Genomic DNA, 16,032 nt, shown 5'->3' on the forward strand with positions numbered 1-16,032 from the left:
TACACCTAGGCAAACAGCTGTTTCACTGCAAGGTGGGGGGTGGGGGGGTTGGGAGGGGGCCTTACTTTCATTCCCAAGCACCCTAACCCTCTAGCGACCAGATAGGCCTGGCTAGTGGAAAGTGATGGTAAAACACTGGAAGGAGCAGAAAGGTATAACCAGAGTGTTTCCCTCCCTATCTCTCTCTGTGATCTGTATCATCTCTGGAGTCTTCTCCATTGTCCCAACTTCTGGTCACTGTCATCGTTCTATGTTCCACTAGGTAGTCCTGGTTTTTGAGCTCTGTGAACCCTGGCTCCTCCTTTTTTCCTCCAGTCCACAGCTGATAGAGCTCTCTGCTGCTGCTCGTCTTTGGGTGACTTTACCATTTTAATGTCTGTCTTTATTTTTAGCTGCTTTTATAAAGGTTTTTTTCAATGTATTCTTTAGTGTTTATTTATTATTTTGAGAGAGAAAAGAGAGACATGATCAAGGGAGGGGCAGAGAGAGAGGAAGACACAGAATCCAAAGCAGGCTCCAGGCTCTGAGCTGTCAGCACAGAGCCTGACACAGGACTCAAACTCACAAACCGTGAGACGATGACCTGAGCTGAAGTTGGACACTCAACCGACTGAGCACCCAGGCGACCCTATAAAGTTTTTAATAATAATGTGACCAATGCTCTTTTTGTTATATAAAGTGAAGCTGTTGGACTCTATTTTTCCATCACCTATGTGACCAATTTCTTCTATTAAATGTCCTCTGTTGAAATACCTAGAATGGTTTCTGTTTTCTTGGCTGGACTCTGATATTCCCATTATCATCGGTCGTATTCTACATTGTGCTAAAGGATCGTAGCCATCACAGTCAAAGAAGAAAGAACAAAGGTGATCTTAGCCATCACAGTAAGAGAAGGAACAACAGTGGTAAAATAAAGGCCACTCCAAAGAAAATATATTATATATATATATTTTTTTAACCGAAGGTATCAATTAGGAACTTCTAAAAGTATATGGGAAGAAAAATGGTCCCACAAGGAAGAAATAGCTTCTGGAAAGCTTAAAGAAAATACCCCCCAAAAAACATCATTAGGAATAAAAATGAGATAGACACAGAAGAGCTTTAAAAATTCTGGTCATGGTAGAATTTAAATGACATACAAACCCTTCTTTTCTCTTTTGGTCCAAAACATATAGAAATGATAGAATATATTTTAAAATATCTTTAAGGACATAGATTGTATTCAAAACAAAATCAACAGGGGTGCCTGGGTGGCTCAGTCAGTTAAGCGTCCAACTCTTGACTTCGGCTCAAGTCACGATCCTGCAGTTGGTGAGATCCAGCCCTGTATCGGGCTCTGTGCTGACAGCAAAGAATCCCTGCTTGGGATTCTCTCTCCCTCTCTCTCTGCCCCTATCCCACTCATCCTCTCCCTCTCAAAATAAATAAATAAACATTTTTAAAAAATCAATATCTCCACAGACCAGAAACAGAATGGAAAACGCATGGTGGTGAGTGGAGAGGACTCCACAGACTTAAGTAACATACAGAGAAGATTTTTATTACAATGAGATAATTACAGAATGCAGAATAAAAAGATAAAGAGATTAAAGAAAATTCAAAAATGGTAATAGATACTGAGAACAAAGATGATCCACTATTGGCATCCTGAACTTTGAAATTAATGAATGAAACAGAAAAAAATATTCAAATATATGGCACAGAGACTTTTCACTAAAATGAAGCAAAAAACTGAATTTACTTATTGAAAGAAGGCACTATTTTTTAGGGGGAAAGGACACAGAGCCTTCAACACCAAGCCATGCTCCAGGGAGGGTTTGAACTCCAATGAAATTTTATGCATAAGAATTCAGTCACCTTACCCATGGGGGAGGGGAAGGAAAAAAAAAAAAAAAAAGAGGTTAGAGTGGGAGAGAGCCAAAGCATAAGAGACTGTTAAAAACTGAGAAAAAAACTGAGGGTTGATGGGGGGTGGGAGGGAGGGGAGGGTGGGTGATGGGTATTGAGGAGGGCACCTTTTGGGATGAGCACTGGGTGTTGTATGGAAACCAATTTGTCAATAAATTTCATAAAAAAAAAAAAAAAAAAAAAAGAATTCAGTCACCTTCAAGGTGGGGGCAGAATCGGACCGGCCTCAGATGTCTCCATAGTTATACTTGTGCCAAAAGACAATTAAACAATGGCTGTAAAGTTCTAGGGGAAAGAAAGTACTAGCCAAAATATTACACCCAGCCAAGTCGCTTTTAATTTAAAAGCATGAGTCAAGTCCCTATTAATAACCAAAAGAAAGAAATTGAAAACCTATGGGTCCTTCATATCCAACTAGATATATAAATCAAAATAAAGAACTTAGTAATGAAGAAGCAGTGACAAAAAGCCCCTGGTGAACCCTGAATCTGTCTAAATGTCATACTAATTACAAGCAGCTATGGTAAGTAAAGCTATACAACCAAATATAAGCGTTTTAAACCTGGGCAAAATCAGAATAAGATAACTAGAAAAATCAGAAGATGGGGAAAGGAAGGGAGACTTGTAATTTCTTATCTTTTATTGCAGGAAGTCAACTAACAGAATCTAAAATTAGTACATGTGGTTAAATAAGATAACAACTAACTTCTAGATGATTTTTCATAATTTTGTCACTACTTTGTGGTTTTCATTTCTACTTCTTCAACTTCTTTTTCTTGTGTTAAATTCAATTACATTTATTTTCAGTTCAGTTTCTTTTGGTGAATTAGATTTTATAACATAAGTGAAATTAAATTGAAGGCTTTCTGTTAAAGAATAAGATCTAACTTATATAAATTGTGTGCTATCTAGTGATGTGTCACTCCATCTCTCTGGCCTTCTGTCTCTACATGGGCATAGGAAGAGGCCTGGAATGTTACTCGTGGTGCGAGACTTGGGGTTATTTTATAATTTCTTCCTTGCATTTTGCTGAATTGCTTGCATTCTTTTTTTTTAATGTTTTTTATTTTATTTTTGAGACAGAGAGAGACAGAGCATGAGCAGGGGAGGGGCAGAAAGAGAGGGAGACACGGAATCCGAAGCAGGCTTCAAGCTCTGAGCTGTCAGCACAGAGCCCAACACGGGGCTCGAACTCACCGACTGTGAGATCATGACCTGAGCCGAAGTCATGCTCAACCGACTGAGCCACCCAGGCACCCCTGCTTGCATTCTTTATAAGGATAAAGTAGTTAATCAAAAGTAAATAGGAACACTGAAATTTTTAACCATTTTTTTAAAAATCAAATATTGTGAGACTCACTCTTAGCAATTAAGTCATTTTCATCAGAGTTCTGTCTCCTTAAGAAATCCAAACTCTTTCTTTCAAGATTAAAAATGAGATACTCTATCACTGATAATGCTTTTGAGCAAACCAACAGATATCACTGAAATGGCCTCATGAGCATTATCATCGCCGTGAAGAAATGTTTCCATCTCATTCATTCCTCATTCCCAAGCTCACAAGCACCCTTCTCTTTAACAGCCAGACTATTGCCATATGGAAAAAAGAGATTCTTTACTTCACTGCCCATTTCTACAGAGTACACTGAAAACTCATACTCAATGAGCACAACCAACTTGTTACTAAATTTTTTACTATTTTCTTTATACTAAGTCAAAGTCAGGAAGCACACAGCTGAGTTAAGTGCAGACTGTTCTCTCTGAATAAATCATGTGGTTCCTGGCATCCAAAAAAAGCCTCTTTCATTCAAGTAGCAGTGTCCCTCTTTGCTGCTTACTGATCTGTGGATAACCTCATTCCTGTCTATACCATGGCTCAGAAAGTAATCGCAAACCAAACCAAAGTTTTCTTCCTGCATCGGCAGAACACATATACTCAACACCTAAAACCCGACATAGAATCTCCTCAGTGGTCTTACCTACCTTGTTCTAGATAGCATGCCAGTGATTTTTTTTTTTTTTATTTTTCTTTCCCTTAATACGTACTTGTTGGTCATTGGAGGCTGGTTTTGCACACTTCTTAATAAAATGTGATTGGTAATAATTCTTGCTATGTGAGGAAGACCATGAGTCTTGCTTTTGTACTTCTGGAATTGATAGTAGTCAAGATTCTCTCAGGAGCAAGTAACAGACCACACCATGCAAAGCAGCTTTGTCAAAAAAAGGGAAGCCGTGAACTCGCACGACCAGGAAGTCTGAGGGGGGAGTTCTGTCACCGTAAGGTCTCAAAGACCAAACTATATCATCAAAACTCTGCCCCTCTCTTAACCTGTTGGCCCAGCTTTCTTCAGTATTAACTTCATCCTCAATAGGCACTCTCCCTGGGGCAGAAAATAAAACCACCAGCCACTCTAGGCTTGCACTTTCAGAAGTGGGTATGGTCCCAGATGAGGGAGACAGAGATCTCTCAGGCACTGTGTAAATCCAGAAAGGGAACTCTGACTGGTCCAGCCTGGGTCAGAGCCTACGTCTGTGCGTGGGCAAGGGAATATACAGAATTGACAGCCTCAACAGAATTACATGGACTGGGGGAGGGGTGGTTTTCCAAAGAAAGGTGTGCTGGTCAGACAGGGGAAAAAAATGGATGTTCACCAAAATCTTCCACATTGTCAACAACAAAACCAACAGTTTTGTATGGAAAATAATTATTTTGTGTTCTGGAAAACGTTTGTGTTTACCAAAGTGATGGGTATAAAAACTTCACTGCCACTTCTTAAGAAATGATCCTATAAACAACATCAAGGGCAAGGGGCAAATGACTGACCAATCCTACAAAATTCTTTCAATTCAAATGTGGTTCAACCTCAGGAAATCACTCATTACTGTAATTAACTACATTAGCATTCATTCCATTTTTAAAATATCTTAGTAAACTGTGAATAGAAGAAAGCTTTAGGAACATGGTACTGGTAATATATAAGAAACCTATCACACATATTTACCTTACAGTGAGATATTAGAAGCATTCATATTTAAGTGAAGAACAAGACACCATTATTATTCAACCTTTTCTTGAGACCTTAGTCAATGCAATAACATCAGAAAAATAAACAGGCAAATAAATGGGCAAATGTGCCTACATTTAATTTTTTTTAATGTTTATTTATTTTTGACAGAGAGAGAGACAGAGCATGAGCGGGGGAGGGGCAGAGAGAGAGGGAGACACAGAATCTGAAACAGGCTCTAAGCTCTGAGCTGTCAGCACAGAGCCCAATGTGGGGCTTGAACTCACAGACCGCGAGATCGTGACCTGAGCTGAAGTCAGACGCTCAACCAACCGAGCACCAAGGCTCCCCAAATGTGCCTACGTTTAAAATGTAAGACAATAGGGATTCTTGCTTGGCTGTCGATTAAGCGTCCCCACTTGAGCTCAGGTCATGATCTGACAGCTCATGAGTTCAATTCCCGCATCCGGCTCTGTGCTGATAGCTCAGAGCCTGGAGCCTGCTTCAGATTCTGTGTCTCCCTTTCTCCCTGCCCCCTCCCTTGTTCATGCTCTGTCTCTCTCAAAAATAAAAATAAACGTTTAAAAATAAATAAAATAAAATAAAATCTAAGACAGTAAGTTGAAAAATTACTAGACTTAATAAGAGAGCAGAGTAAGATGACAAAGCACAGATCAACCTACAAAAATCAATAATTTACTCTTACGATTTAAATAATTATAATTGGAAATGTAATTTTTAAAACCCCACTCATAATATCAACAAAACTCTTATGATACCAAAGACTCAATGTAACAAAAAAGGAGTAAAATCTGACTGAAAACAACTGTAAATCCTTATAGAAGAATATAGAATATAACTTGAATAATATAGAGAAAAATTATGTTCCTAGATGGAAAGAGTGATAAAAACTCTCTCTTTGACCAAACTTTAATCAGGGTCCTTGAGCCCTCTTTTCAACTAGACCTCATCCTTGAGCCCTGTCTTCAGCCTGCCTACCCCAGTTTTAGAAGAATCCTGTTAAGTCAGTTTATCAAGAATCCCCCTACCCTTGATGTCTCCCTCCTCTCAGTAATTTTTCATCCACCAAACCCCTCCCACTGCTCATTGGCTATAAATCCCCTCCTATCTTCGTTGTATTCGGTGTTTAGCCTAATCTCTTTCTCCTATTGTGATAGCCTTAACATCTATTGCAAAAGTCCTGAATAAAGCCTTCCTTACCAGTGTAACGAGTGTCCCAATAACTTTTTCTTCAATGAAAGCCAATATGATAAAGAGTTTCTTCAAATTAATCTATAATTCAATGTTTTCCAATCAAAATCCTGGACAATCGTTAAGGACTTTACCGACATATTCTCAATATTCCATGAAAGCATACAAATATAAAATTTCACAAGATGCTTTTGTAAAATAACAAGGAAAGGTAAATTGCGCTGCATGTCTAAAGGCTACAATAAGAACAATATGGTACTGGTGAGGTGCCACATAAAGCAGATGAACAGAAGACAACAGTTCAAAAACAGTCCCAAGAATATACAGACGTTTACAATCTGATGAAGACTGCATTTCAAAGCAGTGAGGTGGGGGGAGAAATTAATACTCATACGGTGTTGAGACTACTGGCTATCCATTTGAAAATTTTAATAAGTGGGGCGCCTGGGTGGCGCAGTCGGTTAAGCGTCCGACTTCAGCCAGGTCACAATCTCGCGGTCCGGGAGTTCGAGCCCCGCGTCGGGCTCTGGGCTGATGGCTCAGAGCCTGGAGCCTGTTTCCGATTCTGTGTCTCCCTCTCTCTCTGCCCCTCCCCTGTTCATGCTTTGTCTCTCTGTCCCCCCAAAAAATAAATAAACATTGAAAAAAAAATTTAAAAAAAAAAGAAAGAAAATTTTAATAAGTATAACAAACATTGAACTAAACTCCAGATGGATTAAAAACAAAATATAAATAATAAAAGTACACATTAGAAAAAATCAGAATAATGTCTGTGTAACTTAGAATATATATGCATCTCTCTAAGCAAAACCCAAAACCCTGAAGCAATAAAGGAAAAGCCTGAACACTATAAATTTAAAACATAAATTTAAAATGTATGAAGAAACCTCCATAAACAAAATTTGAAAATAAATAAACTCTGAAAGAAAATTTTGAAATATATATTACAAAGGATTAATCTCCACTATACATAAAAAGAGTTCTAGCAAAAGTGAACTCAACTTAAAGTTGGAAAAAAGAATATGAATAATTCATGGAAAAATATAAATGGCAAATTCCACTCATATTAGGAATCAGCATGAAGTGAATACAAGATGATGAAACAATGTAAAAGATTAGGGAGTGGAGGAATCATTGATCATGTGTAAGAACTCAGAGAGGTTATTTCCTATGCATTGTTTCATGGCAAGTTGTGTGGGGATTGGGGTGAAAAGCAACAAATATAAAGATACGGAAGATGTGGAATATAAGAAATGGTGAGATCAAACCAAGAGTTCAAGAACAAGAAATCCCACGTGAAAACAGAGCAGCAGACCTAGAAAGCAATTGATCCAAACTGGAGTCCAAAAATGAAACATGCATGTTAAAATATGGTGTGGCTTTTGAACAATGATGGAGTATAAGAATTCATTTTTATTTAACACCAGGCACATTTTATCTTTTGTGGTAGATAGAATAATGACTCCTCAAAGATATTCATGTCCAAATCCTTGGAATCTGTGCCAATGTTAACTTATATGGCAAAAGGAGCTTTACAGACGTGACAAAGATTAGGACATGTGAGATGGGGAGATTATTTTTACTTTTTTTAAATGTTTTTATTTATTTTTGATACAGAGAGAGACAGAGCATGAGTGGGAGAGGGGCAGAGAGAGAGAGGGAGACACAGAATCTGAAGCAGGCTCCAGGCTCTGAGCTGTCAGCACAGAGCCCGAGACGGGGCTTGAACTCACAGACTGTGAGATCATGACCTCAGCTGAAGTCAGACGCTTAACCGACTGAGCCACCCAGGGGCCCCAAGAGATGGGGAGATTATTATGGATTGTCCAGGTGGGCCCAATCCAATCATATGACTGTTTCATAACAGAGAACCTCTCCAGGCTATGATCAGAGAAAAATGTAATGAAGGAAGAAGGATCAGAGAAATACAATGACTGGCTTTGAAAATGGAGGAAGGGGACACCTGGGTGGCCCAGCCGGTTAAGTGTCTGACTGTTGATTTCAACTTAGGCCATCATCTCAAGGTTGTGGGATCAAGCCCTGTGTCAGGTTCTGCACTGACAGCGTGGAACCCACATGGGATTCTCTGTCTCTCCCTCCCTCTCCGCACCTCCCAGGCTTGGGCTCTCCCCCTCAAAAATACATAAAAAATATACTTTAAAAAAAAGAGAGAGAGAAGAAAATGGAGGAAGAAGCCGTGAGTCTATGCAGGTGACCTATAAGAGCTGGAAAAGGCAAGAAAATAAATTCTCCCCTAGAATCTCCAGAAGGAATAGCCCTGTAAACACCTTGAGCCCAATGAGACCCCCGGAGGACTTTTGACTCCCAAAACTTTAGATTTGTGTTGAGTAAGCCACGAAGCAACTGTGGTGTTCAAATTTGTTACAGCAGCAGCTAGGGGCTAATGCCCTCTGCAAGGTGCAGGAATCATGACATTGACCTTTGGCCCTACAGTGAAAAGTATTAGTCAAAGCAGCATAAATGTATTTTTGATTCTCAACCTTTTAGACTCAACCTACATATATTATAAAATAAGACTTGAATATGGTTACAGAATAGAAGGTAAACATTAATTATCCAAATGACAGAAATTAGAAGGTGGAAGGAGTGGTGGAGAGAAGTGCCCTTACCTGACAAAATAGGAACTCAGAGATATCACTGAAAAGTTGTTGGAATAAGAAAGAGATTGAAGTATAAAATGTGAAGTTACACAAAGGTAGTGACAGAAGAACTAAAGATAGTGTTAATTAACAAAGATTAGGATGAAAAGGGGGAAAATAACATGGAGTGGCATAATATCTAAAATGGAAAAACCAGCAAATAACAATATCAATGTAACAGAGTCACAAACTTCACTTCGCACATCACTTAGAGCAGAGAAAATGTAACTCCTTTGCTCCTTATCAATCCAGTCCCCCTCCCAACCCCACACCCTCTGGCTGAGGGAAGAAACAGTTTTTATATTATTTGACTAAAAGCATACTCCAGACTAATAAATCAAGCCATTACTTTAGGAAATATTCAGTTTTTTCTGAGAGTTTCCCCCCTACCTGATCCCCTCCCTGAGATAATGTGTCTGCAGGAGGGGGTGGGGGTTGCGGTTCACTTATGTGTCCTCACTGCACTGGGGAAAGGGGGGGGGGGGTCCTACCTCATGCTGGACCTTGGGTGTGACTGGCATCTGCAGCTCTTTGGTATCGTGTGCCCTGCATTTTTCAATGTGGTTCCTTTGTTTAGCTCTCCCATATGCCAGGCACAATGCTAGGCGTGAGCCTACATCATCGGCTCTTCTGGGTAAGGTACCCCCCTGTGCTCCAGCCCTGTCGAGCTCCCCCTCATCTCAGCTCACAGCATATTTTGTCCACATTAGACATTTGGCTGCCCTCTGCAGTGATCCTCGGGCACAGTAGTTCTGAACATATGGATGCACTGCCATCTGTTGTGAAATTGCCACTGGTATGTCACTACTAATGATTAAAATAGCAAACATCCTCCATGATTCAAGTAATCCTTTTAATGGCACGTTCCCAATGACTTGCCATCTAACACATTTTCTTGAGCGAGCAGAAGAGGAGATGTGGTAGCGATGTCTCCACAAACCCCCAGGGGAGTATGTCACCCACGGGAACATCACCAGAGGGATGGTAGAAATGTCCAGGATTGCTGACATGCTTAACTTGCAGCAGGTCCTGTGCTCTCACATGCTCTAGTGTTACTCCTGAACTTCATCTCACCAGATTGGCCTTCCAGTCCTGAAAGGCAGGGGTTGGGTCTTACACCCCTTTGGATCAACGTGACAGTCCCTTCACAAAACATGTGTTGATTTGTTTCCCAAATGTTAGCCTGAGAATACTCTGGATAGGCTAACATAAGCTCTCCATTCTGGCACACAAGCACAAAAATTAGATTTTACAGCTATTCTACATCAGCAGCATCATAAGTGGAGCAAAGTGTGGGCTTTAAAATAACATCTACCAGAATAATATCTTGGCCCCATCATTTACTGCTTGTTCAGAAATGAGCAAGTTGCTTGGCCTCACTGATGCTCAGTCTCTTCACTTGTAAAATGGAGATTTAAGAAGGCAAATAAAATTGAAACCAGTTAGGGACGCCTGGGTGGCTCAGTCAGTTAAGCATCCAACTTCGGCTCAGGTTATGATCTCATGGTTCCTGGGTCTGAGCCCCGCATCAGGCTCTGTGCTGACAACCCAGAGCCTGGAACCTGCTTGGGATTCTGTGTCTCCCTCTCTCTGCTCTATCCTCCCTCCCCTCCATCCTTCCCCTCCATCCCTCCCCTCCCTCACATTCTGTCTCTCTCTGTCTCTCAAAAATAAATAAGCTTAAAAAAAAATTGAAGCCAGTTAAAAAAGAAAAGCATAGGAACGCCTGGGTGGCTCAGTCGGTTTAGCAGCTGACTTTGGCTCAGGTCATGATCTCACGGTCCATGAGTTTGAGCCCCGCCTCCAGCTCTGTGCTGACAGCTCAGAGCCTGGAGCCTGCTTCAGATTATGTGTCCCCCCTGTCTCTCTCTGCCACTCCCCCACTCACACTCTGTCTCGCTCTCTCAAAAATAAATAAAGGTGAAAATAAATAAAAAAAGAAAAGAAAAGCATTTAAAGCATCTATCACATTTCCTGGCTCACAATAGGTATACAGTGAATGTAAATTCCTTTCCCTCTCTCCATTTCCCTCAAGGAACAGCAGGAGATAATACATACAGGGATACAGGAGAAGAGAAAACCTCAGGCATCAAAAAAGTGATGCCTGGGGTGTCTAAGTGACTCAGTCGGTTGAGCATCTGACTCTTGATTTCAGGCTCAGTTCATGATCCCAGAGTCGTGGGACCTGCATCAGGCCTCACATTGGGTCTGGAGCCTGCCTAAGATTCTCCCTCTCTTCCTCTGCCCTTCCCCACACACACCCACTGCACATGCGGGTGCTCTCTCTCTCTTTTTCAAAAAAAAAAAAAAAAGATATCTGGTAACTGTCGTCCAGGAACTGGCTTTATTTTTTGTCCCTGGGTCTGTACTAGTACAGTTGGGCAGATTGGGAGTGACCGTGGGACTGCCCTTGAGCTGATCTTCCCCCCAATTCTTCCAGTCAGTCTACAGGCTTTGCTGGGGCCTCTGCTGGCCAGGCTTCCTGTGAAGACAAGTGCCCCTTTGTGCCTGTTCCTTCCATTTTTAGAAAGATGACTAATCTCTCTGACTGAGAGAAATGCCTTGTAAATTGTGGTCCTTGCCCAGATCTATGACTAAATTGCAGGAGCCTGCAAGGTTCACAGGGTCCTGGCACTTCCTGAGATGGCGTTGTTGTGGGATTAGAAGCAGGACCTAGAGTGTCTTTCCCCTGTGCATTTACACAGGGAGAGTCTTCAGACCTGGGAAGAAACACCTAGGGATCACCAAGGAAAGGGGCAAAGCATTTATCTACTCAAGTTAACCTCTTTTTCCCTGGAAAATCTTTTTTTTTTAAATGACACATTAGCCAAGTCTTGCTCTTTTGTCTGGGTCACGGGGAAAATCACGTTATTTTCGAAAGGAAATGAAGTGGCATTTCTTGGCAGCCAATTTTGAATTCTGCATTTTAAATCATTCAAAGAGCTTCTGCAGCTGGCGGAAGATAGAAACTTATTTGAAGAGACGAATGAGAAACTCATCAAAGAATTACAACTCCTTGGGGTAATTTTGATCATAAATAGGACAGATGCCATCTGTGTAGCATGGTTCCTTCATTCATTCATTTGTTCATTCAGAAATATTATTAGGCGTGTCTGTTGCGAGGGCCCTCTGCTAAGTACTCATGTCACAAAGACGCTAAGACACGAAGATAGGAGAATGTACGTGAGCAAATAATTAAAGCCACACGAGACAGGTGCAGTAAAAAATGCATAAGCAAAGCACAATGATTGCTGGGAGGAAGGTCTGTGGAAAGGCTGCAGGGAAGGAGTCGGGGAACATTTCACCATTTAAGTAAGCCCTGATTTTCAGGGTAAGGAGGAATAATAGGTCTCTAGGTGGATCAATGGGAAAGGGCATTCCGTCAAAGGGACCAGTGAGTGGTAAGCCATATCCCATATACAGGGAACTGCAATTAATGTTCTGTAGTACTGAAATACCAGACAGCAATGGAAAAGTGGGAAGAAATGAGGTTGGAGAGATAATGCTGGGTCACCACATGAGAGGCATGGAATGCTATATTATGGACTAAAGTCTAAAGACTTCATCCTGTAGGTTATTGGAAATCACTGCAGAATGTTCCACAGAAGTGAAAGAAGATGTGATCTAAGTTGCATTTTAGAGCATAGGCTGGAATCAGGAAGAATGGATTCTCAGAGATGAGCAAAAAGAGTGTTGGGGCACCTGGGTAGCTCAGCAGGTTAAGAGGCTGACTTCGGCTCAGGTCATGATCTCACAGCTCATGAGTTCAAGCCCCACATCGGGCTCTGTGCTGACAGCTCAGAGCCTGGAGCCTGGTTCCGATTCTGTATCTCCCTCTCTCTCTGCCCCTCCCCCACTCATGCTCTGTCTCTCTGTCTCTCTCAAAAGTAAATTAAAAAACATTACAAAAATTTTTGTTACAAAAAAGGATTATAATAATCCAGGAAAGAGGCAATCACAGCCCCAAGTGCAAAGGAAGGGGCAGACTGTTAGGACTTGGTGACCATTGGGCTAGAAAGTGAGGGACTACCAGGTCTCAGGCTCAAGAAGCAGACTTGTGCAGAGGGAGCATGAGTCACTGTGGCTGTTGAAAATATAGTTGGGGATACAGCTGTCAGCAGATCAGAGAAATCTAAATAAACAGATCGCTTTGGGAGTCATCATGCACAGTACAGGTGGTAGTTGAATCCTTAAGCATAATGAGATCATTTCCAGGGGGAATATACAGAGCAGAGGTTATAAACAGACAGCTCAAGGCCAAATATAGCAACAGATATGTTTGGCTTGGCTCACATAATGCTTTTAAAGATTAAAATTTATTGCCAATATTTAAAGGCTGTGGAATGTAACAAAGAAACAAAAGCTCTGGCTTCTCTGAAAAATCAAAAGATTTGGCAACACTGGGCACACATTCTCACATAACCACAATTGGCCGGTTGATCAGCCAGGGTTCCTTTAAAAGGGGCCCCAGCCCACCGCTTCGTCTCCCAGTCCAGCTTCGCTCACTGACACCACCTGTTTGGCCTCTGAAGGCCTGGTTTGCAAGGGGAGGGCTACAAAACAACCACAGTAAGGGCCAGCAGCAGCAGAGCGATGCTCCCCAAACTGCACCCAAAGATAGCCACATCCAAATGCCCAAACCTGTGAAGAGGTTAAAGTACATGGCAAAGGGGGCAGCAGATGGAATCGAAGTTGCTCCGAGTATCGTGGATTGCCCCTGTGGGCCCAATCTAATCGAAAAGTCTTCACACGTGGAAGAGGGAGACAGAAGAGGAAGTCAGAGTGATGCAGCACGAAAAAGACTCAGGCCAGTGTTGCTGGCTTTGAGGATGGATGAGGGCCATGAGCTTCTAGAAGCTGGGAAAGGCAAGGACACAGACTCTCCCCTGGAGTCTCCAGAAGGAAACACAGCCCTGCTGACACCCTGATTTTAGACCTGTGTTGGACTTCTGACCTACAAAACTGTAAAATAATAAATTTGGGTGATTTCAAGCCACTAAGTTGGAGGTTATGACAGCCATAGAAAACTAATATGTGGCTGACAGAAAATTAGTAACCAGGGAAAGAGACTGAGAAAAACCAGACAGGGAAGAACCAGAGGGAGTATAGTTAGATAATCAAGAGAGGACTTATTTCTAAGAAGATCCCATCAAATGACACTGAGATGGCAAATCCAGTTCTGAGGCAAAGGGTGAAATGTACCTATAATGCCCAAGTCTAGGGGCATATCAGAATCACTCAGGAACACTGTTAGAAATATCAGTTCCGGGGCGCCTGGGTGGCTCAGTCGGTTGGGCGGCCGACTTCGGCTCAGGTCATGATCTCGCGCGGTCCGTGAGTTCGAGCCCCACATCAGGCTCTGTGCTGACAGCTCGGAGCCCGGAGCCTGTTTCGGATTCTGTGTCTCCCTCTCTCTCTGACTCTCACCCATTCAAGCTCTGTCTCTCTCTGTCTCAAAAATAAATAAACGTTAAAAAAAAAATTTAAAAAAAAAAAAAAAAAAGAAATATCAGTTCCTAGGGTCCGCCGTGGGCTACTGCTCTAGGCTCTGATACGGAGCCATGTTTAGCCATCTCTGAATGAGATGAACTGGACCTTTACTAGATTAAATGAGTACTTCATGTTTGTTGACTCAGCTCTTACTCTTAAGGCTCCTTGTAGCCTTTTAGCAGAAGAAAACCCATTTGAAATTTAATGCCACATTTTATTAAAGCTATTTATCTGCGTGATTTTTATCCCTATGTGGATAATAAACTTCTTGCAGGCGGTAGATGCTTGCCAAATATTTGCTGAGTGCATAAATGAAATGGATGTAGCCACTGGAGAACTCTGTTGTTTTCTAAAGCTAGCAGGATGAGCAGAGATCATTTATCTCTTAAGCCTCTATAAATTATACAATTCAGATTATTTATGCATGTTCATTTGTTATATGGGTGAAGTTGTAATTTTCTACTTAGATGCCTAGAATCCTCCACTACTTGTCCGGTCATCAGAACCAGCCAGGATTAATTCTCAGAGGGGCTCCTGGAACAGTGTGACGAGGTACTTCCATTCACAATCTCATTCCCGAAATGGCCTTAGGTAATAGTACACTATCTTAGATAAAATGAAATCTACCTTTAACCTAATCCTGGGGTTGCAGAGAAAATTCCAATTCAATACTTACAGAGTGGGCCTAGGAGACTGGCCTCTGAAAATCATTGAGCGAAGAGTACCAGCCTCGGAGTCACAAAGGCCATCCTCCACTTAGTATAACTCTGATGGTCCAGGTGTGACATCCGTGTGGGCCCTGGACACACTGGGTGACAGAGGCCAGGAGCAAATTACCAGGGCCAAGGAGAGTGTTGTGCTGCTATAGTTCCAACACAGGGGGAAAAAATCCAAAATCCGTTAGTGGAAGGCCAGATTCTGTTACTAGAATTCAAGCAGAACTTTCAGGCAAAAGGGAGAGCCTTGAGCTGAGATCTAGAAAGTGGAGTCTAGAAGATTCTGAGAAACATCCTGCTTCCTAGGAAGAAGGGTTATCAATCAACTGTGCGGAGAGTAATAAGAGTGGCTGACAGAGAGTGCTATATATGCATTCACGTCAGGGATGTCAAGAATGAGTATGACAGCATTGAAATAGTTGGGACGGAAGCCAGGTTGCAATGAGTTAAGAATATGCTTTTGAAAAGCTCAGATGAAACGGGAAAGTAGGTCAGGGTGCTAGAAAGAAATGCCATAATAAAGGAAGATTTTTATTTTGTTACTATGTGCTTGGTTCTATTTTAAGGATTAAGGGGACTTGAACATACATATTATCTGAGGAAGGGAGAGGCTTAAAACACAGGAAAGAAAATGATTTTTAAAAAAATGGAACAAAGATGGAGCTGAGGTGAAGAGATGGGACCATCAACACTAGGCACAGGTAGAGTTAGCCCATAAATATTTATTGAGAACTTACTATGTGCCAGGCACTGTCCTAAGTGCTGGGAATAAACAGCACAGACACAGGCATAGTCCTCCTCTGGTGACACTTGCAGTCTAGAAGAGTGTGCTTTCTTTCAGTCCCCTTTAGTTGTGAGTGACAGAAGCTCAAGCAGCTTAAGAGTAAACGAGAGTTAACTCGTGCAACTGAACAAATCCAGGCATGGCTGCCTCCAAAGATTTATCAAAATATTACGGGATTGTCTCTGTCTCCCACTCTGTTTCCCTTTTCTCATGCAGTCTGTACCCAGGTGGTAGCAAAGACAGTGCCCACCATCTCC

Source organism: Lynx canadensis, chromosome C1, assembly GCF_007474595.2.
Source record: "Lynx canadensis isolate LIC74 chromosome C1, mLynCan4.pri.v2, whole genome shotgun sequence".
NCBI lineage: Eukaryota > Metazoa > Chordata > Mammalia > Carnivora > Felidae > Lynx > Lynx canadensis.